General features: G+C 40.7%; 8 non-coding genes and 2 pseudogenes across 8 annotated transcripts; all 10 read right to left on the bottom strand.

The window, feature by feature from the left end:
• Positions 1 to 131: 131 nt before the first annotated feature.
• LOC142142171 (small nucleolar RNA U3) lies at positions 132 to 349 on the bottom strand. Its single transcript, XR_012689101.1, has one exon. It is a non-coding gene; the product is annotated as a small nucleolar RNA U3 (small nucleolar RNA).
• Positions 350 to 2,301: 1,952 nt separating this feature from the next.
• Positions 2,302 to 2,519, bottom strand: LOC142142096 (small nucleolar RNA U3). The gene has a single exon (XR_012689035.1). It is a non-coding gene; the product is annotated as a small nucleolar RNA U3 (small nucleolar RNA).
• A 1,936-nt stretch (positions 2,520 to 4,455) lies between these two features.
• LOC142142160 (small nucleolar RNA U3) lies at positions 4,456 to 4,673 on the bottom strand. The gene has a single exon (XR_012689091.1). It is a non-coding gene; the product is annotated as a small nucleolar RNA U3 (small nucleolar RNA).
• A 1,962-nt stretch (positions 4,674 to 6,635) lies between these two features.
• Positions 6,636 to 6,853, bottom strand: LOC142142149 (small nucleolar RNA U3). The gene has a single exon (XR_012689081.1). It is a non-coding gene; the product is annotated as a small nucleolar RNA U3 (small nucleolar RNA).
• Positions 6,854 to 8,789: 1,936 nt separating this feature from the next.
• On the bottom strand, positions 8,790 to 9,007 carry LOC142142227 (small nucleolar RNA U3). The gene has a single exon (XR_012689152.1). It is a non-coding gene; the product is annotated as a small nucleolar RNA U3 (small nucleolar RNA).
• Positions 9,008 to 10,953: 1,946 nt separating this feature from the next.
• LOC142142071 (small nucleolar RNA U3) lies at positions 10,954 to 11,171 on the bottom strand. The gene has a single exon (XR_012689013.1). It is a non-coding gene; the product is annotated as a small nucleolar RNA U3 (small nucleolar RNA).
• A 1,936-nt stretch (positions 11,172 to 13,107) lies between these two features.
• Positions 13,108 to 13,325, bottom strand: LOC142142226 (small nucleolar RNA U3). The gene has a single exon (XR_012689151.1). It is a non-coding gene; the product is annotated as a small nucleolar RNA U3 (small nucleolar RNA).
• Positions 13,326 to 15,285: 1,960 nt separating this feature from the next.
• On the bottom strand, positions 15,286 to 15,503 carry LOC142142159 (small nucleolar RNA U3). Its single transcript, XR_012689090.1, has one exon. It is a non-coding gene; the product is annotated as a small nucleolar RNA U3 (small nucleolar RNA).
• Positions 15,504 to 17,480: 1,977 nt separating this feature from the next.
• Positions 17,481 to 17,581, bottom strand: LOC142142273 (small nucleolar RNA U3; annotated as a pseudogene).
• Positions 17,582 to 18,473: 892 nt separating this feature from the next.
• On the bottom strand, positions 18,474 to 18,637 carry LOC142142272 (small nucleolar RNA U3; annotated as a pseudogene).
• Positions 18,638 to 26,407: the final 7,770 nt, after the last annotated feature.

Raw genomic sequence — 26,407 nt, 5'->3', positions numbered from 1 at the left:
ATTAAGAAAACCATTTCTAATATCATAAGACAGAACTTTACAAAAACAACAGCAAAGCAAATCCAGCTATACTGAAATCTCGGCTTAAGTTCTTTCATAACATTCTCTGTTGTTGACAATTCAGAAACCCAACCGCTCAGCTGGTGATTTCACTCCTCTACTCTTCCACAAAGGAAAAGAGAAACAGTCATCAAAAGCAGATAGTAGCTACCATAAAGCAGCACTACAAGCTCACTTCACACTCAAGAGAAATCATTAAAACTCTTCCTCATGGTTGGTGAGTCTGTACATTTTAGAGCACATTTCCAAATGTATAGACTATAGAAATGATCCCTGAAAGTATAATCTTAACAAACTACTCTTCCATTAAGACACCAGCTGACATGGCAGCCTTTTTAATATTATAGCGATTTTTAACGTTTTTCGTGTTGAATTTCTAGTTTTATTTTTTGGATGGTGATAAAGAATACTGCATTTATATTTAGAACCAACAATGTTCTCAACTGAATTTAATGAATATTTTGTTCTACTTTTGAGCACTCATTTGCTTATTTGTCATGGTGAAGTCGGAAGGGGATTTAGCTACTATCTTACAGACATGAAGTGCAGGGAGCCTATGCTGTCCTTCCATAGATGGCCACATGGCATACTACTCACAGTGGTCGCATAATCTATTCAGCTGTAGTACAATATTCTATGAATGAATGATGTGGCCGCCTATGCACAGACTACATATGGTGTCTACCATGGCAGCTCCCCACACACACACACTGGGTAAACACAAAACAAAAACAAAAAAGTTAAAATAAAACTTGAAGAAGCAAAAAAAATATAAAAAAGTTGGTGATCTGCAGTGCAGCCCGGGCATTGGCAGGCTGAATTCGGGGGCCGGGAGGCATCTCCCCCTTGGGTCGGTCCCATAGAGGGCTACTTTGGGCTGGGTCACTGGGCCACCTGCATTTTTTTCCTTTAAAAGGTTCCTAATTGGCTGCTGAATCGAGTCTTGTCCCCTGAGCTAAAATTTGCCAGCCCTCCCCTGGGCCCTGGTAGTTAGTACCCTACCCCCCATCAGCATCCCTGGTCATATCTTGTTCCTAATGTCTTGAATTGTACCAGAAAGTATGAATGATTATGTTTTACGGTGTATTGTGCTTATAGCTTCGCTGCAACGTAATACATTTGAACGTAATGTATTGTATGTTTTCTGTACCTTTATAGAAAAATAAAGATACATATTCAATCAAAAATTGTAAATCAATATTTGGCAGGTGTGGGTCTCAAATTGTTTGAAATTATCCAAAAACAAATTCCGGTACAATTACAATGAAATACAGATCCGAATTAAAATAGTAAGAACTAAAAACATTCATAATGGGAAAGAAAACTATGTATGGGCTGGAAGCTTGTGAGAAGGGCCCTTTAACCTCTCATACAAGTAACGCCATCATACTCCCAACAAGCAGAGGCGCGCAAACAATGCAACATAAAATGTTTTGATAACCTAATACCAACAAATTGCTTCCCCAGTTACATTTTTTTTTTTTTTTTTTTTTTTTTTTTTTTTTATTTCCTCTTATATATTGAAAGCCTGGGATCATGCTTTTGGGTCACTGAGCGCAAAAAATGTGTAAAAACACAAAAAAGTGCACAGGGTGCGGAACATCAAGCCCTCCTTAAAAGTGGAAGGTCCCCTTTATCTCCAACACCAAAAGGGGTCTTTTGGCCCCCCTTCACCGCAAAGCTCGGTGGTGTCCCTTTAGCCATGGGTTTTGTCGAAGGTTTCCCCAGGGCAACTGAACTTTTGCCGCCCCCTTGAAAAGGGGAACCTCAGGCCACACCTCTACCCTAGATTGTGGTGAGGAGCTCATAGGGTCATCTGCACCCACCAATCTGTAAAATTTAAAAACAACAGTTGAGGTGACAAACCAAAGAGATGAATAAATAAGTAAGTGCAGAGCAAGTATGGCCCCAGTCTAATGGACAGGCTATTACAAAAATATACTGTAAAAGAAATATTGGAAAAAACATGGTCCTCGTCTTACTCTATCAACAAGGTTTCCCATTTCTCAATGATTTTTAGATATCTTTGGCTCACTACAACAGAAGCACATAACCCAGGTTCTCTCAGCTGCACCAATCTCAGGCCAGATGACCAAAGTAGCTTGTCCTTATTAAGAAAACCATTTCTAATATCATAAGACAGAACTTTACAAAAACAACAGCAAAGCAAATCCAGCTATACTGAAATCTCGGCTTAAGTTCTTTCATAACATTCTCTGTTGTTGACAATTCAGAAACCCAACCACTCAGCTGGTGATTTCACTCCTCTACTCTTCCACAAAGGAAAAGAGAAACAGTCATCAAAAGCAGATAGTAGCTACCATAAAGCAGCACTACAAGCTCACTTCACACTCAAGAGAAATCATTAAAACTCTTCCTCATGGTTGGTGAGTCTGTACACTTTAGAGCACATTTCCAAATGTATAAACTATAGAAATGATCCCTGAAAGTATAGTCTTAACAAACTACTCTTCCATTAAGACACCAGCTGACATGGCAGCCTTTTTAATATTATAGCGATTTTTAACGTTTTTCGTGTTGAATTTCTAGTTTTATTTTTTGGATGGTGATAAAGAATACTGCATTTATATTTAGAACCAACAATGTTCTCAACTGAATTTAATGAATATTTTGTTCTACTTTTGAGCACTCATTTGCTTATTTGTCATGGTGAAGTCGGAAGGGGATTTAGCTACTATCTTACAGACATGAAGTGCAGGGAGCCTATGCGGTCCTTCCATAGATGGCCACATGGCATACTACTCACAGTGGTCGCATAATCTATTCAGCTGTAGTACAATATTCTTTGAATGAATGATGTGGCCGCCTATGCACAGACTACATATGGTGTCTACCATGGCAGCCCCCCACACACACACACTGGGTAAACACAAAACAAAAACAGAAAAGTTAAAATAAAACTTGAAGAAGCAAAAAAAATATAAAAAAGTTGGTGATCTGCAGTGCAGCCCGGGCAGGGGCAGGCTGGGTTCGGGGGCCGGGAGGCATCTCCCCCTTGGGTCGGTCCCATAGAGGGCTACTTTGGGCTGGGTCACTGGGCCACCTGCATTTTTTTCCTTTAAAAGGTTCCTAATTGGCTGCTGAATCGAGTCTTGTCCCCTGAGCTAAAATTTGCCAGCCCTCCCCTGGGCCCTGGTAGTTAGTACCCTACCCCCCATCAGCATCCCTGGTCATATCTTGTTCCTAATGTCTTGAATTGTACCAGAAAGTATGAATGATTATGTTTTACGGTGTATTGTGCTTACAGCTTCGCTGCAACGTAATACATTTGAACGTAATGTATTGTATGTTTTCTGTACCTTTATACAAAATAAAGATACATATTCAATCAAAAATTGTAAATCAATATTTGGCAGGTGTGGGTCTCAAATTGTTTGAAATTATCCAAAAACAAATTCCGGTACAATTACAATGAAATACAGATCCGAATTAAAATAGTAAGAACTAAAAACATTCATAATGGGAAAGAAAACTATGTATGGGCTGGAAGCTTGTGAGAAGGGCCCTTTAACCTCTCATACAAGTAACGCCATCATACTCCCAACAAGCAGAGGCGCGCAAACAATGCAACATAAAATGTTTTGATAACCTAATACCAACAAATTGCTTCCCCAGTTACATTTTTTTTTATTTTTTTTATTTCCTCTTATATATTGAAAGCCTGGGATCATGCTTTCGGGTCACTGAGCGCAAAAAATGTGTAAAAACACAAAAAAGTGCACAGGGTGCGGAACATCAAGCACTCCTTAAAAGTGGAAGGTCCCCTTTATCTCCAACACCAAAAGGGGTCTTTTGGCCCCCCTTCACCGCAAAGCTCAGTGGTGTCCCTTTAGCCCTGGGTTTTGTCGAAGGTTTCCCCAGGGCAACTGAACTTTTGCTGCCCCCTTGAAAAGGGGAACCACAGGCCACACCTCTACCCTAGATTGTGGTGAGGAGCTCATAGGGTCATCTGCACCCACCAATCTGTAAAATTCCAAAACAACAGTTGAGGTGACAAACCAAAGAGATGAATAAATAAGTAAGTGCAGAGCAAGTATGGCCCCAGTCTAATGGACAAGCTATTACAAAAATATGCTGTAAAAGAAATATTGGAAAAAACATGGTCCTCGTCTTACTCTATCAACAAGGTTTCCCATTCCTCAATGATTTTAAGATATCTTTGGCTCACTACAACAGAAGCACATAACCCAGGTTCTCTCAGCTGCACCAATCTCAGGCCAGATGACCAAAGTAGCTTGTCCTTATTAAGAAAACCATTTCTAATATCATAAGACAAAACTTTACAAAAACAACAGCAAAGCAAATCCAACTATACTGAAATCTCAGCTTAAGTTCTTTCATAACATTCTCTGTTGTTGACAATTCAGAAACCCAACCACTCAGCTGGTGATTTCACTTCTCTACTCTTCCACAAAAGAAAAGAGAAACAGTCATCAAAAGCAGATAGTAGCTACCATAAAGCAGCACTACAAGCTCACTTCACACTCAAGAGAAATCATTAAAACTCTTCCTCATGGTTGGTGAGTCTGTATACTTTAGAGCACATTTCCAAATGTATAAACTATAGAAATGATCCCTGAAAGTATAGTCTTAACAAACTACTCTTCCATTAAGACACCAGCTGACATGGCAGCCTTTTTAATATTATAGCGATTTTTAACGTTTTTCGTGTTGAATTTCTAGTTTTATATTTTGGATGGTGATAAAGAATACTGCATTTATATTTAGAACCAACAATGTTCTCAACTGAATTTAATGAATATTTTGTTCTACTTTTGAGCACTCATTTGCTTATTTGTCATGGTGAAGTTGGAAGGGGATTTAGCTACTATCTTACAGACATGAAGTGCAGGGAGCCTATGCGGTCCTTCCATAGATGGCCACATGGCATACTACTCACAGTGGTCGCATAATCTATTCAGCTGTAGTACAATATTCTATGAATGAATGATGTGGCCGCCTATGCACAGACTACATATGGTGTCTACCATGGCAGCCCCCCCCACAAACACACACTGGGTAAACACAAAACAAAAACAAAAAAGTTAAAATAAAACTTGAAGAAGCAAAAAAAATATAAAAAAGTTGGTGATCTGCAGTGCAGCCCGGGCAGGGGCAGGCTGGGTTCGGGGGCCGGGAGGCATCTCCCCCTTGGGTCGGTCCCATAGAGGGCTACTTTGGGCTGGGTCACTGGGCCACCTGCATTTTTTTCCTTTAAAAGGTTCCTAATTGGCTGCTGAATCGAGTCTTGTCCCCTAAGCTAAAATTTGCCAGCCCTCCCCTGGGCCCGGGCCCCCTGGCATGCCAGGGCCCTGGTAGTTAGTACCCTACCCCCCATCAGCATCCCTGGTCATATCTTGTTCCTAATGTCTTGAATTGTACCAGAAAGTATGAATGATTATGTTTTACGGTGTATTGTGCTTACAGCTTCGCTGCAACGTAGTACATTTGAACGTAATGTATTGTATGTTTTCTGTACCTTTATACAAAATAAAGATACATATTCAATCAAAAATTGTAAATCAATATTTGGCAGGTGTGGGTCTCAAATTGTTTGAAATTATCCAAAAACAAATTCCGGTACAATTACAATGAAATACAGATCCGAATTAAAATAGTAAGCACTAAAAACATTCATAATGGGAAAGAAAACTATGTATGGGCTGGAAGCTTGTGAGAAGGGCCCTTTAACCTCTCATACAAGTAACGCCATCATACTCTCAACAAGCAGAGGCGCGCAAACAATGCAACATAAAATGTTTTGATAACCTAATACCAACAAATTGCTTCCCCAGTTACATTTTTTTTTATTTTTTTTATTTCCTCTTATATATTGAAAGCTTGGGATCATGCTTTCGGGTCACTGAGCGCAAAAAATGTGTAAAAACACAAAAAAGTGCACAGGGTGCGGAACATCAAGCCCTCCTTAAAAGTGGAAGGTCCCCTTTATCTCCAACACCAAAAGGGGTCTTTTGGCCCCCCTTCACCGCAAAGCTCGGTGGTGTCCCTTTAGCCCTGGGTTTTGTCGAAGGTTTCCCCAGGGCAACTGAACTTTTGCCGCCCCCTTGAAAAGGGGAACCTCAGGCCACACCTCTACCCTAGATTGTGGTGAGGAGCTCATAGGGTCATCTGCACCCACCAATCTGTAAAATTCAAAAGCAACAGTTGAGGTGACAAACCAAAGAGATGAATAAATAAGTAAGTGCAGAGCAAGTATGGCCCCAGTCTAATGGACAAGCTATTATAAAAATATGCTGTAAAAGAAATATTGGAAAAAACATGGTCCTCATCTTACTCTATCAACAAGGTTTCCCATTCCTCAATGATTTTTAGATATCTTTGGCTCACTACAACAGAAGCACATAACCCAGGTTCTCTCAGCTGCACCAATCTCAGGCCAGATGACCAAAGTAGCTTGTCCTTATTAAGAAAACCATTTCTAATATCATAAGACAGAACTTTACAAAAACAACAGCAAAGCAAATCCAGCTATACTGAAATCTCGTCTTAAGTTCTTTCATAACATTCTCTGTTGTTGACAACTCAGAAACCCAACCACTCAGCTGGTGATTTCACTCCTCTACTCTTCCACAAAGGAAAAGAGAAACAGTCATCAAAAGCAGATAGTAGCTACCATAAAGCAGCACTACAAGCTCACTTCACACTCAAGAGAAATCATTAAAACTCTTCCTCATGGTTGGTTAGTCTGTATACTTTAGAGCACATTTCCAAATGTATAAACTATAGAAATGATCCCTGAAAGTATAGTCTTAACAAACTACTCTTCCATTAAGACACCAGCTGACATGGCAGCCTTTTTAATATTATAGCGATTTTTAACGTTTTTCGTGTTGAATTTCTAGTTTTATTTTTTGGATGGTGATAAAGAATACTGCATTTATATTTAGAACCAACAATGTTCTCAACTGAATTTAATGAATATTTTGTTCTACTTTTGAGCACTCATTTGCTTATTTGTCATGGTGAAGTCGGAAGGGGATTTAGCTACTATCTTACAGACATGAAGTGCAGGGAGCCTATGCGGTCCTTCCATAGATGGCCACATGGCATACTACTCACAGTGGTCGCATAATCTATTCAGCTGTAGTACAATATTCTATGAATGAATGATGTGGCCGCCTATGCACAGACTACATATGGTGTCTACCATGGCAGCCCCCCACACACACACACTGGGTAAACACAAAACAAAAACAAAAAAGTTAAAATAAAACTTGAAGAAGCAAAAAAAAATATAAAAAAGTTGGTGATCTGCAGTGCAGCCCGGGCAGGGGCAGGCTGAATTCGGGGGCCGGGAGGCATCTCCCCCTTGGGTCGGTCCCATAGAGGGCTACTTTGGGCTGGGTCACTGGGCCACCTGCATTTTTTTCCTTTAAAAGGTTCCTAATTGGCTGCTGAATCGAGTCTTGTCCCCTGAGCTAAAATTTGCCAGCCCTCCCCTGGGCCCTGGTAGTTAGTACCCTACCCCCCATCAGCATCCCTGGTCATATCTTGTTCCTAATGTCTTGAATTGTACCAGAAAGTATGAATGATTATGTTTTACGGTGTATTGTGCTTACAGCTTCGCTGCAACGTAATACATTTGAACGTAATGTATTGTATGTTTTCTGTACCTTTATACAAAATAAAGATACATATTCAATCAAAAATTGTAAATCAATATTTGGCAGGTGTGGGTCTCAAATTGTTTGAAATTATCCAAAAACAAATTCCGGTACAATTACAATGAAATACAGATCCGAATTAAAATAGTAAGAACTAAAAACATTCATAATGGGAAAGAAAACTATGTATGGGCTGGAAGCTTGTGAGAAGGGCCCTTTAACCTCTCATACAAGTAACGCCATCATACTCCCAACAAGCAGAGGCGCACAAACAATGCAACATAAAATGTTTTGATAACCTAATACCAACAAATTGCTTCCCCAGTTACATTTTTTTATTTTTTTTTATTTCCTCTTATATATTGAAAGCCTGGGATCATGCTTTTGGGTCACTGAGCGCAAAAAATGTGTAAAAACACAAAAAAGTGCACAGGGTGCGGAACATCAAGCCCTCCTTAAAAGTGGAAGGTCCCCTTTATCTCCAACACCAAAAGGGGTCTTTTGGCCCCCCTTCACCGCAAAGCTCGGTGGTGTCCCTTTAGCCCTGGGTTTTGTCAAAGGTTTCCCCAGGGCAACTGAACTTTTGCCGCCCCCTTGAAAAGGGGAACCTCAGGCCACACCTCTACCCTAGATTGTGGTGAGGAGCTCATAGGGTCATCTGCACCCACCAATCTGTAAAATTTAAAAACAACAGTTGAGGTGACAAACCAAAGAGATGAATAAATAAGTAAGTGCAGAGCAAGTATGGCCCCAGTCTAATGGACAGGCTATTACAAAAATATGCTGTAAAAGAAATATTGGAAAAAACATGGTCCTCGTCTTACTCTATCAACAAGGTTTCCCATTCCTCAATGATTTTTAGATATCTTTGGCTCACTACAACAGAAGCACATAACCCAGGTTCTCTCAGCTGCACCAATCTCAGGCCAGATGACCAAAGTAGCTTGTCCTTATTAAGAAAACCATTTCTAATATCATAAGACAGAACTTTACAAAAACAACAGCAAAGCAAATCCAGCTATACTGAAATCTCGGCTTAAGTTCTTTCATAACATTCTCTGTTGTTGACAATTCAGAAACCCAAACGCTCAGCTGGTGATTTCACTCCTCTACTCTTCCACAAAGGAAAAGAGAAACAGTCATCAAAAGCAGATAGTAGCTACCATAAAGCAGCACTACAAGCTCACTTCACACTCAAGAGAAATCATTAAAACTCTTCCTCATGGTTGGTGAGTCTGTACACTTTAGAGCACATTTCCAAATGTATAAACTATAGAAATGATCCCTGAAAGTATAATCTTAACAAACTACTCTTCCATTAAGACACCAGCTGACATGGCAGCCTTTTTAATATTATAGCGATTTTTAACGTTTTTCGTGTTGAATTTCTAGTTTTATTTTTTGGATGGTGATAAAGAATACTGCATTTATATTTAGAACCAACAATGTTCTCAACTGAATTTAATGAATATTTTGTTCTACTTTTGAGCACTCATTTGCTTATTTGTCATGGTGAAGTCGGAAGGGGATTTAGCTACTATCTTACAGACATGAAGTGCAGGGAGCCTATGCGGTCCTTCCATAGATGGCCACATGGCATACTACTCACAGTGGTCGCATAATCTATTCAGCTGTAGTACAATATTCTATGAATGAATGATGTGGCCGCCTATGCACAGACTACATATGGTGTCTACCATGGCAGCCCCCCACACACACACACTGGGTAAACACAAAACAAAAACAAAAAAGTTAAAATAAAACTTGAAGAAGCAAAAAAAATATAAAAAAGTTGGTGATCTGCAGTGCAGCCCGGGCATTGGCAGGCTGAATTCGGGGGCCGGGAGGCATCTCCCCCTTGGGTCGGTCCCATAGAGGGCTACTTTGGGCTGGGTCACTGGGCCACCTGCATTTTTTTCCTTTAAAAGGTTCCTAATTGGCTGCTGAATCGAGTCTTGTCCCCTGAGCTAAAATTTGCCAGCCCTCCCCTGGGCCCTGGTAGTTAGTACCCTACCCCCCATCAGCATCCCTGGTCATATCTTGTTCCTAATGTCTTGAATTGTACCAGAAAGTATGAATGATTATGTTTTACGGTGTATTGTGCTTATAGCTTCGCTGCAACGTAATACATTTGAACGTAATGTATTGTATGTTTTCTGTACCTTTATAGAAAAATAAAGATACATATTCAATCAAAAATTGTAAATCAATATTTGGCAGGTGTGGGTCTCAAATTGTTTGAAATTATCCAAAAACAAATTCCGGTACAATTACAATGAAATACAGATCCGAATTAAAATAGTAAGAACTAAAAACATTCATAATGGGAAAGAAAACTATGTATGGGCTGGAAGCTTGTGAGAAGGGCCCTTTAACCTCTCATACAAGTAACGCCATCATACTCCCAACAAGCAGAGGCGCGCAAACAATGCAACATAAAATGTTTTGATAACCTAATACCAACAAATTGCTTCCCCAGTTACATTTTTTTTTTTTTTTTTTTTTTTTTTTATTTCCTCTTATATATTGAAAGCCTGGGATCATGCTTTTGGGTCACTGAGCGCAAAAAATGTGTAAAAACACAAAAAAGTGCACAGGGTGCGGAACATCAAGCCCTCCTTAAAAGTGGAAGGTCCCCTTTATCTCCAACACCAAAAGGGGTCTTTTGGCCCCCCTTCACCGCAAAGCTCGGTGGTGTCCCTTTAGCCCTGGGTTTTGTCGAAGGTTTCCCCAGGGCAACTGAACTTTTGCCGCCCCCTTGAAAAGGGGAACCTCAGGCCACACCTCTACCCTAGATTGTGGTGAGGAGCTCATAGGGTCATCTGCACCCACCAATCTGTAAAATTTAAAAACAACAGTTGAGGTGACAAACCAAAGAGATGAATAAATAAGTAAGTGCAGAGCAAGTATGGCCCCAGTCTAATGGACAGGCTATTACAAAAATATGCTGTAAAAGAAATATTGGAAAAAACATGGTCCTCGTCTTACTCTATCAACAAGGTTTCCCATTCCTCAATGATTTTTAGATATCTTTGGCTCACTACAACAGAAGCACATAACCCAGGTTCTCTCAGCTGCACCAATCTCAGGCCAGATGACCAAAGTAGCTTTTCCTTATTAAGAAAACCATTTCTAATATCATAAGACAGAACTTTACAAAAACAACAGCAAAGCAAATCCAGCTATACTGAAATCTCGGCTTAAGTTCTTTCATAACATTCTCTGTTGTTGACAATTCAGAAACCCAACCACTCAGCTGGTGATTTCACTCCTCTACTTTTCCACAAAGGAAAAGAGAAACAGTCATCAAAAGCAGATAGTAGCTACCATAAAGCAGCACTACAAGCTCACTTCACACTCAAGAGAAATCATTAAAACTCTTCCTCATGGTTGGTGAGTCTGTACACTTTAGAGCACATTTCCAAATGTATAAACTATAGAAATGATCCCTGAAAGTATAGTCTTAACAAACTACTCTTCCATTAAGACACCAGCTGACATGGCAGCCTTTTTAATATTATAGCGATTTTTAACGTTTTTCGTGTTGAATTTCTAGTTTTATTTTTTGGATGGTGATAAAGAATACTGCATTTATATTTAGAACCAACAATGTTCTCAACTGAATTTAATGAATATTTTGTTCTACTTTTGAGCACTCATTTGCTTATTTGTCATGGTGAAGTCGGAAGGGGATTTAGCTACTATCTTACAGACATGAAGTGCAGGGAGCCTATGCGGTCCTTCCATAGATGGCCACATGGCATACTACTCACAGTGGTCGCATAATCTATTCAGCTGTAGTACAATATTCTTTGAATGAATGATGTGGCCGCCTATGCACAGACTACATATGGTGTCTACCATGGCAGCCCCCCACACACACACACTGGGTAAACACAAAACAAAAACAGAAAAGTTAAAATAAAACTTGAAGAAGCAAAAAAAATATAAAAAAGTTGGTGATCTGCAGTGCAGCCCGGGCAGGGGCAGGCTGGGTTCGGGGGCCGGGAGGCATCTCCCCCTTGGGTCGGTCCCATAGAGGGCTACTTTGGGCTGGGTCACTGGGCCACCTGCATTTTTTTCCTTTAAAAGGTTCCTAATTGGCTGCTGAATCGAGTCTTGTCCCCTGAGCTAAAATTTGCCAGCCCTCCCCTGGGCCCTGGTAGTTAGTACCCTACCCCCCATCAGCATCCCTGGTCATATCTTGTTCCTAATGTCTTGAATTGTACCAGAAAGTATGAATGATTATGTTTTACGGTGTATTGTGCTTACAGCTTCGCTGCAACGTAATACATTTGAACGTAATGTATTGTATGTTTTCTGTACCTTTATACAAAATAAAGATACATATTCAATCAAAAATTGTAAATCAATATTTGGCAGGTGTGGGTCTCAAATTGTTTGAAATTATCCAAAAACAAATTCCGGTACAATTACAATGAAATACAGATCCGAATTAAAATAGTAAGAACTAAAAACATTCATAATGGGAAAGAAAACTATGTATGGGCTGGAAGCTTGTGAGAAGGGCCCTTTAACCTCTCATACAAGTAACGCCATCATACTCCCAACAAGCAGAGGCGCGCAAACAATGCAACATAAAATGTTTTGATAACCTAATACCAACAAATTGCTTCCCCAGTTACATTTTTTTTTATTTTTTTTATTTCCTCTTATATATTGAAAGCCTGGGATCATGCTTTCGGGTCACTGAGCGCAAAAAATGTGTAAAAACACAAAAAAGTGCACAGGGTGCGGAACATCAAGCACTCCTTAAAAGTGGAAGGTCCCCTTTATCTCCAACACCAAAAGGGGTCTTTTGGCCCCCCTTCACCGCAAAGCTCAGTGGTGTCCCTTTAGCCCTGGGTTTTGTCGAAGGTTTCCCCAGGGCAACTGAACTTTTGCTGCCCCCTTGAAAAGGGGAACCACAGGCCACACCTCTACCCTAGATTGTGGTGAGGAGCTCATAGGGTCATCTGCACCCACCAATCTGTAAAATTCCAAAACAACAGTTGAGGTGACAAACCAAAGAGATGAATAAATAAGTAAGTGCAGAGCAAGTATGGCCCCAGTCTAATGGCCAGGCTATTACAAAAATATGCTGTAAAAGAAATATTGGAAAAAACATGGTCCTCGTCTTACTCTATCAACAAGGTTTCCCATTCCTCAATGATTTTTAGATATCTTTGGCTCACTACAACAGAAGCACATAACCCAGGTTCTCTCAGCTGCACCAATCTCAGGCCAGATGACCAAAGTAGCTTGTCCTTATTAAGAAAACCATTTCTAATATCATAAGACAGAACTTTACAAAAACAACAGCAAAGCAAATCCAGTTATACTGAAATCTCAGCTTAAGTTCTATCATAACATTCTCTGTTGTTGACAATTCAGAAACCCAACCACTCAGCTGGTGATTTCACTCCTCTACTCTTCCACAAAGGAAAAGAAAAACAGTCATCAAAAGCAGATAGTAGCTACCATAAAGCAGCACTACAAGCTCACTTCACACTCAAGAAAAATCATTAAAACTCTTCCTCATGGTTGGTGAGTCTGTACACGTTAGAGCACATTTCCAAATGTATAAACTATTGAAATGATCCCTGAAAGTATAGTCTTAACAAACTATTCTTCCATTAAGACACCAGCTGACATGGCAGTCTTTTTAATATTATAGCGATTTTTAACGTTTTTCGTGTTGAATTTCTAGTTTTATATTTTGGATGGTGATAAAGAATACTGCATTTATATTTAGAACCAACAATGTTCTCAACTGAATTTAATGAATATTTTGTTCTACTTTTGAGCACTCATTTGCTTATTTGTCATGGTGAAGTCGGAAGGGGATTTAGCTACTATCTTACAGACATGAAGTGCAGGGAGCCTATGCGGTCCTTCCATAGATGGCCACATGGCATACTACTCACAGTGGTCGCATAATCTATTCAGCTGTAGTACAATATTCTATGAATGAATGATGTGGCCGCCTATGCACAGACTACATATGGTGTCTACCATGGCAGCCCCCCACACACACACACTGGGTAAACACAAAACAAAAACAAAAAAGTTAAAATAAAACTTGAAGAAGCAAAAAAAATATAAAAAAGTTGGTGATCTGCAGTGCAGCCCGGGCAGGGGCAGGCTGAATTCGGGGGCCGGGAGGCATCTCCCCCTTGGGTCGGTCCCATAGAGGGCTACTTTGGGCTGGGTCACTGGGTCACCTGCATTTTTTTCCTTTAAATGGTTCCTAATTGGCTGCTGAATCGAGTCTTGTCCCCTGAGCTAAAATTTGCCAGCCCTCCCCTGGGCCCGGGCCCCCTGGCATGCCAGGGCCCTGGTAGTTAGTATCCTACCCCCCATCAGCATCCCTGGTCATATCTTGTTCCTAATGTCTTGAATTGTACCAGAAAGTATGAATGATTATGTTTTACGGTGTATTGTGCTTACAGCTTCGCTGCAACGTAATACATTTGAACGTAATGTATTGTATGTTTTCTGTACCGTTATACAAAATAAAGATACATATTCAATCAAAAATTGTAAATCAATATTTGGCAGGTGTGGGTCTCAAATTGTTTGAAATTATCCAAAAACAAATTCCGGTACAATTACAATGAAATACAGATCCGAATTAAAATAGTAAGAACTAAAAACATTCATAATGGGAAAGAAAACTATGTATGGGCTGGAAGCTTGTGAGAAGGGCCCTTTAACCTCTCATACAAGTAACGCCATCATACTCCCAACAAGCAGAGGCGCGCAAACAATGCAACATAAAATGTTTTGATAACCTAATACCAACAAATTGCTTCCCCAGTTACATTTTTTTTTATTTTTTTTATTTCCTCTTATATATTGAAAGCCTGGGATCATGCTTTTGGGTCACTGAGCGCAAAAAATGTGTAAAAACACAAAAAAGTGCACAGGGTGCGGAACATCAAGCCCTCCTTAAAAGTGGCAGGTCCACTTTATCTCCAACACCAAAAGGGGTCTTTTGGCCCCCCTTCACCGTAAAGCTCGGTGTTGTCCCTTTAGCCCTGGGTTTTGTCGAAGGTTTCCCCAGGGCAACTGAACTTTTGCCGCCCCCTTGAAAAGGGGAACCTCAGGCCACACCTCTACCCTAGATTGTGGTGAGGAGCTCATAGGGTCATCTGCACCCACCAATCTGTAAAATTCAAAAGCAACAGTTGAGGTGACAAACCAAAGAGATGAATAAATAAGTAAGTGCAGAGCAAGTATGGCCCCAGTCTAATGGACAAGCTATTACAAAAATATGCTGTAAAAGAAATATTGGAAAAAACATGGTCCTCGTCTTACTCTATCAACAAGGTTTCCCATTCCTCAATGATTTTAAGATATCTTTGGCTCACTACAACAGAAGCACATAACCCAGGTTCTCTCAGCTGCACCAATCTCAGGCCAGATGACCAAAGTAGCTTGTCCTTATTAAGAAAACCATTTCTAATATCATAAGACAAAACTTTACAAAAACAACAGCAAAGCAAATCCAACTATACTGAAATCTCAGCTTAAGTTCTTTCATAACATTCTCTGTTGTTGACAATTCAGAAACCCAACCACTCAGCTGGTGATTTCACTTCTCTACTCTTCCACAAAAGAAAAGAGAAACAGTCATCAAAAGCAGATAGTAGCTACCATAAAGCAGCACTACAAGCTCACTTCACACTCAAGAGAAATCATTAAAACTCTTCCTCATGGTTGGTGAGTCTGTATACTTTAGAGCACATTTCCAAATGTATAAACTATAGAAATGATCCCTGAAAGTATAGTCTTAACAAACTACTCTTCCATTAAGACACCAGCTGACATGGCAGCCTTTTTAATATTATAGCGATTTTTAACGTTTTTCGTGTTGAATTTCTAGTTTTATATTTTGGATGGTGATAAAGAATACTGCATTTATATTTAGAACCAACAATGTTCTCAACTGAATTTAATGAATATTTTGTTCTACTTTTGAGCACTCATTTGCTTATTTGTCATGGTGAAGTCAGAAGGGGATTTAGCTACTATCTTACAGACATGAAGTGCAGGGAGCCTATGCGGTCCTTCCATAGATGGCCACATGGCATACTACTCACAGTGGTCGCATAATCTATTCAGCTGTAGTACAATATTCTATGAATGAATGATGTGGCCGCCTATGCACAGACTACATATGGTGTATACCATGGCAGCCCCCCACACACACACACTGGGTAAACATAAAACAAAAACAAAAAAGTTAAAATAAAACTTGAAGAAGCAAAAAAAATATAAAAAGTTGGTGATCTGCAGTGCAGCCCGGGCAGGGGCAGGCTGGGTTCGGGGGCCGGGAGGCATCTCCCCCTTGGGTCGGTCCCATAGAGGGCTACTTTGGGCTGGGTCACTGGGCCACCTGCATTTTTTTCCTTTAAAAGGTTCCTAATTGGCTGCAGAATCGAGTCTTGTCCTCTGAGCTAAAATTTGCCAGCCCTCCCCTGGGCCCGGGCCCCCTGGCATGCCAGGGCCCTGGTAGTTAGTATCCTACCCTCCATCAGCATCCCTGGTCATATCTCGTTCCTAATGTCTTGAATTGTACCAGAAAGTATGAATGATTATGTTTTACGGTGTATTGTGCTTACAGCTTCGCTGCAACGTAATACATTTGAACGTAATGTATTGTATGTTTTCTGTACCTTTATACAAAATAAAGATACATATTCAATCAAAAATTGTAAATCAATATTTGGCAGGTGTGGGTCTCAAATTGTTTGAAATTATCCAAAAACAAATTCCGGTACAATTACAATGAAATACAGATCCGAATTAAAATAGTAAGCACTAAAAACATTCATAATGGGAAAGAAAACTATGTATGGGCTGGAAGCTTGTGAGAAGGGCACTTTAACCTCTCATACAAGTAACGCCATCATACTCCCAACAAGCAGAGGCGCGCAAACAATGCAACATAAAATGTTTTGATAACCTAATACCAACAAATTGCTTCCCCAGTTACATTTTTTTTTATTTTTTTTATTTCCTCTTATATATTGAAAGCCTGGGATCATGCTTTCGGGTCACTGAGCGCAAAAAATGTGTAAAAACACAAAAAAGTGCACAGGGTGCGGAACATCAAGCCCTCCTTAAAAGTGGAAGGTCCCCTTTATCTCCAACACCAAAAGCGGTCTTTTGGCCCCCCTTCACCGCAAAGCTCGGTGGTGACCCTTTAGCCCTGGGTTCTGTCAAAGGTTTCCCAGGGCAACTGAACTTTTGCCGCCCCCTTGAAAAGGGGAACCTCAGGCCACACCTCTACCCTAGATTGTGGTGAGGAACTCATAGGGTCATCTGCACCCACCAATCTTTAAAATTCAAAAACAACAGTTGAGGTGACAAACCAAAGAGATGAATAAATAAGTAAGTGCAGAGCAAGTATGGCCCCAGTCTAATGGACAGGCTATTACAAAAATATGCTGTAAAAGAAATATTGGAAAAAACATGGTCCTCGTCTTACTCTATCAACAAGGTTTCCCATTCCTCAATGATTTTTAGATATCTTTGGCTCACTACAACAGGAGCACATAACCCAGGTTCTCTCAGCTGCACCAATCTCAGGCCAGATGACCAAAGTAGCTTGTCCTTATTAAGAAAACCATTTCTAATATCATAAGACAGAACTTTACCAAAACAACAGCAAAGCAAACCCAGCTATACTGAAGTCTCGGCTTAGGTTCTTTCGCAACATTCTCTGTTGTTAACAATTCAGAAACCCAACCACTCAGCTTGTGATTTCACTCTTCTACTCTTCCACAAAAGAAAAGAGAAACAGTCATCAAAAGCAGATAGTAGCTAACATAAATCAGCACTACAAGCTCACTTCACGCTCTAGAGCATGGTTGTCCAACCCGCATGCGGCCCAGCACGCCTCTAAATGTGGCCCAGGAGTTTTGGTTGTGGCAAGGGGGCAGCACTGTTAATGGAAAAAAAAAATCCTGCAAAAAAAAGAAAAGAAAATACTTAACTTGCGATTACGCGGTCACGTCAGCTGGTACTCCGGCTCCCTCCCTTGTCTCCTGCTCCGTGCGGTGCTCGCAGTGAATGTCGGGCGTGATGTCATCACGCCCGACATCCATTGCGGAGTGCATCACAGAGGAGTCACCCGCGCGAGAAGAACAATCAGCAGCACAGAATTGGAGAAAAGAAGAGAAGAGAACAGGAGAACAAGCCGATTAAAAGGTAAATTATGGGGGATTTTTTTTTATTATTTCAAGGGACGCTGACCAGTGAATAAAAATCACCTGGTCCTGGAGCATCATGGACCTTATCTTCCTGCTACATACTTCTACTTGTAATACTAATGGGGCATTATAGATTATTCTCTTTGGCCCATTATAAGTTGTTATCCCTTAACTAACATAGTGGTGTAATTAGCAAAACAGAACACATTTTGGGGTTACAGTGATGTATATGTCAGGTACCGCAGACCTGGTCAGGGCACCCTGATATACAATGCCTGGCTTAAATGCACTTTATTGATATTGCATCAAAACAATACAAAAAGTGATTATAGTATAATAACTAGAGAGGATTTTTTGAACAGGGCAATTGAAAGGTAAGTATAGGGGAATTTGTAAAAAAAAGTGATATATATATATCACTTTTTTTCTCATATATATATATATATATATATATATATATATATATATATATATGTTAACTATGTTTTCTATGGTTTTTTGGATGATCAGCTATTGTTATTGTTAGTGTATCTTATGTGCAGCCCAAACCACCTCGTCATTTTCCAATGTGGCCCAGGGAAGCTAAAAGGTTGGACACCCCTGCTCTAGAGAAATCACTGAAACTCTTCCTCATGGTTGGTGAGTCTGTACACTTTAGAGCACATTTCCAAATGTATAAACTATAGAAATGATCCCTGAAAGTATAATCTTAACAAACTACTCTTCCATTAAGACACCAGCTGACATGGCAGCCTTTTTAATATTATAGCGATTTTTAACGTTTTTCATGTTGAATTTCTAGTTTTATTTTTTGGATGGTGATAAAGAATACTGCATTTATATTTAGAACCAACAATGTTCTCAACTGAATTTAATGAATATTTTGTTCTACTTTTGAGCACTCATTTGCTTATTTGTCATGGTGAAGTCGGAAGGGGATTTAGCTACTATCTTACAGACATGAAGTGTAGGGAGCCTATGCGGTCCTTCCATAGATGGCCACATGGCATACTACTCACAATGGTCGCATAATCTATTCAGCTGTAGTACAATATTCTATGAATGAATGATGTGGCCGCCTATGCACAGACTACATATGGTGTCTACCATGGCAGCCCCCCACAAACACACACACACTGGGGAAACACAAAACAAAAACAAAAAAGTTAAAATAAAACTTGAAGAAGCAAAAAAAATATAAAAAAGTTGGTGATCTGCAGTGCAGCCCGGGCAGGGGCAGGCTGGGTTGGGGGTCGGGAGGCATCTCCCCCTTGGGTCGGTCCCATAGAGGGCTATTTTGGGCTGGGTCACTGGGCCACCTGCATTTTTTTCCTTTAAAAGGTTCCTAATTGGCTGCTGAATCGAGTCTTGTCCCCTGAGCTAAAATTTACCAGCCCTCCCCTGGGCATGCCAGGGCCCTGGTAGTTAGTACCCTACCCCCCATCAGCATCCCTGGTCATATCTCGTACCTAATGTCTTGAATTGTACCAGAAAGTATGAATAATTATGTTTTACGGTGTATTGTGCTTACAGCTTCGCTGCAACGTAGTACATTTGAACGTAATGTATTGTATGTTTTTTGTACCTTTATATAAAATAAAGATACATATTCAATCAAAAATTGTAAATCAATATTTGGCAGGTGTGGGTCTCAAATTGTTTGAAATTATCCAAAAACAAATTCCGGTACAATTACAATGAAATACAGATCCTAATTAAAATAGTAAGCACTGGGGGGCATGGCCTGGTAGCCATCTTAGGAGGTCGCTGGTCACAGAAGCTCCGTCTACCAAATCTTGAATCAAGAATTTTTTGGCTACCTGTCCCTTCTAACAAAGGTGTATTTACCTTGACTCAGCGCCAGAACATAGGCGCTGCAGATTGAGTCCAATCTCAAGGCTGGGGTCTCACTATATCCCGAGAAAAACAGCATTTTCCCTTTCGCGCGGGATCGCGCTGACGGCTACTGGACACCAGACGCAGAGTCCTCTTAAGATCTATCTGCCCTGACCTGGCGAGCCTCAAGGAGACTAGTGTGTGAACCCACGTCTGGAGGGCTAGATACTGCGGGATCCAGCGCTTGACGAGTTGCTGCCCCGGCGGTGAATTGATTGGCGGGAGCACCCTTTTAATTGCCTCTCAAAGCCTCCATACATCTCCTGTCGGCGCCGGAGCCCTGTATAAGAAGAGATCTGGGGCTTGACCGTGGCACCCTGTGGTCCTGTGAGATTGTTGTGACCCCAGAAACAAGAAGATCCGGACAGTCTTGGAGGTGCAGAGGGTGAGTGCATGGGGAGCTGCAGTTCTACCTTAGTCCAAGCTGATTACCTCACTGTACACCCCCTGATAAAGGATCAACACATACACTATCATAACACAGTAGTCTGCTGATTACAATACTCCACTCTAGTGCTGTATAGTTTCTCCTCAACAAGTAAAAACTTACTCAGTGGCATTAGAAGACCATATTCTCCATATAACTCCTTGCAGGAATTAACCAGCTCTCTATCCCCATCTAGTGGCTTTTTTTTCATATTGCACTCCTCAGTATTGAACATATATATTGGAAAATATCTGAAATTAATGACTGTCATCCAGTCCAGTTGTAATATCCTCTCAAGTGGACGGAGGATGTAAAACGTGCACTATGCAGTAACAATGGTCCCGTCTCCATAGACATGGCTGAATAGCACGTCCCCCCTGGGGGAAGCGGTCTCGGGGCTCCGCAGAATCAGGATTCCTATGTAAAGTAACTTCTGAATGCAAATTGTGAATTAATGATTACACAAGGGGATTAAATGGGGAAGGATAAGAAAACACCTCTAAAGAAAACTCAAAAGAAATCGAAAGAACCCACGACGCAAGTAGCTTTTCATCAACTCTTCTCTAGCAAAGCTTCTCTAGTTGCTACCCCAGACTCACCTCAACCAACCGACTCCAACATGCCGGGGTCATCACAAGTGTCGCCCTCTAGATCGGCCTCTAGCATACACGACAAAAGGGACTTGGAGGAAATCTTAGCGCATTTAAAAACTTTACCCACTAAATTGGACTTTCAGGCACTTGAAAATAAAATTCAGAAGACCCTTCAGTCTCAGTTGGCCTCATTTAAAGCTGACCTCATCCAGGTGGCTGATAGGGTGGTATCGCTTGAGGAAAGCAAGGAGGCTATAGACTCTCGTATTGACAAACTCCAAGATCTTGTCATACATCAAGCAAAAGATGCTACTGAGTTTCGTAAGAGACTAGATGACATTGATAACAGAGGGAGAAGAAATAATCTTAGGATCAGAGGAATACCAGAAGATGTACACCCTCAGGGCATCATAGACGCGCTGACTAAGATTTTCAATGAACTCTTGGAAGCAAACCCAAATGAGCAAATTATATTTGATAGGGCCCATAGAGCCCTGCGGCCAAGAGGTGCACAGTCTGATAAGCCTCGTGACATCATTTGTAGACTTCATTACTATACAGTGTAAGAAGCAATATTAAGAAAAGCTCGAGGTCTTTCAAATCTAGAATTCAATGGTCACGAGATTCAGATATTTCAAGACCTGTCGTGGTCCACCCTACAACAAAGAAGGCTTTTGAAACCCCTCACTGATGAACTCAAGAAATGCTCCATAAGATTCCGCTGGGGATTCCCCTTGAGTATCCAAGTGAATCTAGAGGGTAAAGTCTTCGCTCTCCACAATCATTCAGAAATAGACTCATTCTGTGAAAGTCTTAACCTTCCCAAAATATCCATTCCGGATTGGCAGAATCCAGCATCTCTGTTGCCTTCACTTCCTTCAACAAGTCAAGAAGCCTGGCACAAGGTTTCAAGAAATAGAAGGCGATCTCGCCCATCGGACATCTCTGAGGATCAGGAGGTGACTTGAAAAGATGGCCTGTGGTGTTGATGCCACTTTCTACAGTTCATATTTGTCCCATCATCTTTTGGAACTATATATGTGTAGACCTAGATTCCAAGTTGATGTGGTCATCGTTCTAGGATATAGCCTAATAGAGAAAATGCCCCCCCCCTTTCTCTCTACATTTTCACAAGTTCACATATGCATTTTCTATGCACTTAATACTTCTTGTTTCTAAAATACAGTTGCTTCATACGTATTATATAAGCAGGGTTTATTTTCTATTCCTCTGCTCCTTTATACACACTAATGCCTGGTTGGTGTTGCCCCAACACACCTCCTTACCCCACTTAACTCCGTCCTGTAAAATTTGTCCAGAGGGTTGTTTTTTTTTTACTCCTCTGGTATTTGTGACGGTTGTCTCCAAATTCAATCATTACAGATTCTATGTACTTCATAGTAAATGTGATGATTTCCTTGCTTTTTCTATGTCTTTTTTGTCTGTCTTTATCCCTCCTCTGCCTCCCTTCCCTCTCCCTCTTTCCCCAACCTATTGAAGCTCTATTTCAGATATACTCTGAGGAAAAATGGTCGCCACCCGATGAATCCATCTACCAGAATCCTGAAAAGCCTGAATCAACGTTCTTCTCTCTGAAAAGATTCGACAATGGATAAGTTAAAAATTATTTCCATAAATGCTAAGGGTTTAAATGTTCCGCAAAAGAGATCAAGCCTACTACACACACTTCATATAGACAGGGTGGATATAGCTTTTATACAAGAAACCCATTTTAAGAAAGACTTAGCCCCTAAATTTGGTAATCACCATTACCCAACAGGCGTTTTTAGTAATTATTCTTCCAGTAAGACGAGAGGAGTAGCAATATTATTTGCTAAACGCCTCCGACTGACAGAACTCTCTAAGACCATCCTAGAGGAAGGTAGAGTATTATTGGTTAAAGTCAAGATCTCCAACCAATTATTTACCTTTGTCAACATATATGCACCAAACAGCTCTCAGGCCTCCTTCATAACTAGAAACTTGTCTCGAATTGGGGACCAACTTGAGGGGGTGGTGGTGTTGGGTGGAGATTTGAATTGGGCTTTGACTCCTCAAATAGATTCGTCCACTGGTGCCCCGAGGACGTCTTTGAGAGATGCTTGTAGGGTCAGAGGGGAGTTCCATGACCACCAGCTGGCTGATGCTTGGCGTATTTTCCATCCTTCCGACAGGGATTGTACCTTCTTTTCACATCCTCACTCCTCATACTCCCGGATTGATTATCTTTTTATTAATCACAAGTTTCTAGACTTGGTTGAAAACTCTTGGATAGGGCAAATGACAGATTCCGACCACGCCCCGGTCTATATGATTATCAATATGGCTGTTCCCCCTCCCAGACAATGGATGTGGAAGTTTAATGAATTACTTTTACAAGACAACTATTGTAAAACCCAATTAGAGTCTTCTCTTGATGAATATATCTCTATAAATGATAATGGGAAGACTTCGAAATTGGTAGTGTGGGAGGCTCACAAATGTTTTATCCGGGGTAAGTGTATACAGCTGGGTACTTTTCTCAAAAAACAGAAAGCTGAGGTTAGAGATGCCCTCCTTTTAGACATTAAAAAATTAGAGACGGATCACAAACAGTCTCTCTCCCCCGAGATTTTAGTGGAGCTACAAAAGAAACGATCTACTCTAAATAAATTGTTGAATGATAGAATGAAATTGGCCTGGAGAAAATGCAGAAATAAATATTTCCAATGGGGTGATAAACCAGGATGTCTTTTGGCAAGAGCTTTACGAGCCCAAAGATCCCTTACTTACATTCATTCGATCCAAGATAATAAGGGAGCCTTGAAACACACAGACAATAATATAGCGGGAGCCTTTCGGAAATATTATTCTCATTTATATAACATCAGGCCCTCCCCTTCAAGTAATGATGAGGACTCTAGGCTACAGGAGATAAACAAATATCTGAGAAATATCAGTTTCCCCAGGATCTCACAAGAAACTAGGGACATGCTCGATTCTCCTTTCACTTTTGAAGAATTGTCAGAGGCCATTAAATCTTCCCCATCAGGGAAAAGCCCTGGCCCAGACGGCTTTTCAATTTCATACTATAAAGCTTTCATGGAAAAACTTGGCCCCATTCTTCTAAATGCTTTTAACGATGTTTCCAGTGTAAATGGTTTTTCGCCCCAGTCTTTAGAAGCTCACATTACGGTCATCCCTAAGGAGGGGAAGGATCCCGCTTTATGCCCCAGTTATCGTCCGATTTCTTTATTAAATATTGATGTCAAACTATTTGCCAAATTAATCTCTAACCGGTTGAAAGTGCTACTACCTAATTTGATCTCTAACGATCAAGTGGGATTTATCCCTGGAAAAGAGGCAATACAACTAAAATAATTGATCTCATACACGCAGTTTCCGTCTCCTCAGTCCCCACGGTCCTCCTGTCAACAGACGCCGAAAAGGCATTCGACAGGGTGGATTGGTGTTTTATGAGAGGGATTTTAGGACATATGGGATTAGGCCCCTCATGTCTAAGTAAAATTCTAGCCTTATACAGCTGTCCCTCAGCTAAAGTCAGAATAAACGGTATTTTATCAGACTCCTTTTCTATTTCTAATGGAACTCGTCAGGGCTGCCCATTATCACCTTTGATATTTGTATTATGTATGGAGGCTTTGGCGAGGGCTATTAGGTGTAACCCTGATATTTCGGGTCTGCAGGTAGGAAAAAAGGAATATCGTTTAGCTCTATTTGCTGATGATTTACCGGTAATAGTCACAAATCCAATCATCTCTCTCCCTAATTTAATGTCTGAATTTTTAAAGTTTGGCCATCTCTCTAACATTAAAATTAATTATTCCAAGTGTACCGCGCTCAACATTTCCGCTCCAGAACATACGATTGCAGGTCTTAAGGGTGCGTTCCCATTTAAATGGCAAGTGTCACATATACGTTACCTAGGAGTTTCCATTGCAAAAAATAATGAACATCTCTTCCGTCTGAATTACTGTCTAAACTTAAAAAAGAATTAGGATCATGGTCTCTTCCGAAGTTTTCTTGGTTTGGCAGAATGGGTATCGTAAAAATGAATATATTACCCAAGGTATTATATATTATGCAAGCACTACCGATTCAGATCCCGAAGGTATTTATTGATAATCTCCAAAAACTCATTAGTGAATTTGTCTGGGGAGGGAAAAAACCCAGATTTAAACACTCTATTTTATATAGACGAAAGCACCAAGGAGGAGTTCAATTGCCCATGTTTCAAAGCTATCTCCAGGCAGTTTATTTAAATAGAATCCTAGAGTGGACCAGAGGAGGAGAGGACAAGCAATGGGTAGAGTTGGAGGGTAATTTCAGTGGAAGTCATCTAGGTACTCTTCCATGGTTGCCTAGAGTCCCTAAGATAAACCACCCTACAATCGCGCCCACTCTGAAGATGTGGAATAAACTTCGCACCTGGAGTAGTGTGGGGTCAGTCCCCTCCCCTTTGACCCCTATCATGTGCAATCCAGATTTTCCTCCTGGCTTGTCCAGAAGTTCATTTGAGAAGTGGTCTAGAGCTGGGATTGTCAGCCCCAGCCAGCTGGTGGTCAAAGGGAAACTCTGTTCTTTTCAGGAACTCCAGTCTACTTACTCGCTTCCCTCAAATGAGTACTGGAGATATTTACAGGTGATGCATTATGCTAAATCAGTGAGAGGCTGTAATTCCGTGGCTAGGGAACCTACTCCCTTTGAGGCTCTGTGTCTATCTAAAAACACTCCCTCCCATACCATTTCAGGTATCTACAAAATCCTAATGAATGATATATTTCAAGCAGCTCCATCTTATACTGGTCCATGGAAAAGAGATTTAGCACCTTATATATCACAGACCTCATGGCCCAAGATCTATCAAAACACACATAGTTGCTCTGTGAGTGCCTCGGTCGTAGAAAACCCATTATCAACTTCTGACAAGATGGTATAGATGCCCCTCCACACTACATAAATATCACCCTCAGATGTCCTCATTATGCTGGAGATGTAACGGAGCCTTTGGCTCTTTGGTGCATATATGGTGGGAATGTCCTCATATTACTCCCTTTTGGGATGAAGTTATCAGGCTCTCTAAGACCATTGTTGGTCATGAGGTTCCGGTAGACCCGGGTTTTTGGCTTTTATCTCTCTCCAATATTCCCTCATCTAAATACAAGAAATCACTTTTAAAACACTTAAACAATGCAGCCAGAGCAGTTATTCCAATGCATTGGCGATCTCGATTCCCCCCTCCAATCAAGGATTGGTTCACCAGAGTGGAATTTAATATGTCAATGGATGATATTATTCTTTCTGTAAAAGATAAATACTCAGACTTCACGGCCACCTGGTTTAGCTGGTTGGAGTTCAAGGAAACAGTAGAATTTAAGACCCTTCTTTGCACCCCAACCTCGATCGATTGAGGGCTGCACATTCAAAAATGTATCCTTTGAATTCTTATATAAGGTAATTTAAATTGGTTTATCCTCCACCTACTCAGGTATATGATTTAACAGTCCCCTCCATTCACCACGTGAACATTTGAAAATAGTATGAAGAGTTTCTCATACTCTCCCC

Source organism: Mixophyes fleayi, chromosome 2, assembly GCF_038048845.1.
Source record: "Mixophyes fleayi isolate aMixFle1 chromosome 2, aMixFle1.hap1, whole genome shotgun sequence".
NCBI lineage: Eukaryota > Metazoa > Chordata > Amphibia > Anura > Limnodynastidae > Mixophyes > Mixophyes fleayi.
Note: the sequence above shows the minus strand (reverse complement) of the source record. Positions and strands in the feature narration are given on the sequence as shown.